Raw genomic sequence first — 1,299 nt, forward strand, 5'->3', positions numbered from 1 at the left:
CTCAAAGTAACATTTTTAGTTTCTTCAGATAAATACCCAGAAGTGGAATTAACTAGGTCCTTCTTTGTCTCTTGTTATAGCCTTTGTTTTAACGTCTATTTTGTCTGATATAAGTATTGCCACTCTAGCTTTTCTTGTTGTTTGCTTTTTGTTTCCATTTTCATGAAACATCTTTTTTCATCCTTTTACTTTCTGTCTTTGTGTGTCTTTCAATCTGAAGTGATTCTCTTGTAGGCAGCATAAGTAAAGGTTTTGTTTTCTTATCCATTCAGCCCTCCTGTGATTTTTGATTGGAACACTTATTCCATTTACATTTAAAGTAATTGTTGATAGATATGTAGCTATTGCCATTATATTATTCATAATTTTGATCTTTTTTTTCACCTTAAAGAAGTTCCTCTAATGGTTTGGTGGTGATGAACTTCTTTAACTTTTTCTTGGCTAGGAAACTCTTTATCTGTCCTTCAATTTTAAATGATAGCTTTGCTGGGTAGAGCACCCTTGGTTGTAGGTCCTTGCTTTTTATCACATTGAGTATTTTATGCCAATCTCTTTTGGCCTGCAAAATTTCTGTTGAGAAATCAGCTGACAATCTTATGGTAGCTCCCTTGTAAGTTACTAATTGCCTTTCTCTTGCTGCTTTTAGGATTCTCCCTTTGTCTTTAAACTTTGCCATTCTAATTATAATGTGTCTTGGTGTGGGCCAGTTTGGGTTCATTTCATTTGGGACTCTCTGTGCTTCATGGGCTTGTATATTTATTTCTTTTGCCAGGTTAGGAAAGTCTTCAGTCATTATTTCTTCAAATACGTTCTCAATCCTTGCTTTCTCTCTTCTCCTTCTGGTACCCCTATGATGCAAATGTTGTTACATTTGATGTTGTCCCAGCGGTCTCTTAAACTAGCCTCATTTTTTAAAATTATTTTTTCTTTCTGTTGTTCCAGTTGGGTGTTTTGTGCTACTTTGTCTTCCAAATCACTGATTCAATCCTCTGCTTCATCTCATCTGCTGGTTATTCTTTTTAGTGCACTCTTCATTTCGGTTATTCTTCACTTCTGACTAGTTCTTTTTTATGGTTTCTATGTCCTTTTTCATGCCTGTTATCTCTTTGCTGAAGTTCTTACTCAGTTCCTTGAGCATCCTTATAACCACTGTTTTGAACTCTGTCTCTGGTAGGTTGCTTGTCTCCATTTTGTTTAGTTCCTTTTCTGGAGTTTTCTCCTGTTCTTTCATTTGGAACATCTTTCTTTCTTTCTTTCTTTCTTTCTTTCTTTCTTTCTTTCTTTCTTTCTTTCTTTCTT

Source organism: Hipposideros armiger, unplaced genomic scaffold, assembly GCF_001890085.2.
Source record: "Hipposideros armiger isolate ML-2016 unplaced genomic scaffold, ASM189008v1 scaffold_813, whole genome shotgun sequence".
Taxonomy (NCBI): domain Eukaryota; kingdom Metazoa; phylum Chordata; class Mammalia; order Chiroptera; family Hipposideridae; genus Hipposideros; species Hipposideros armiger.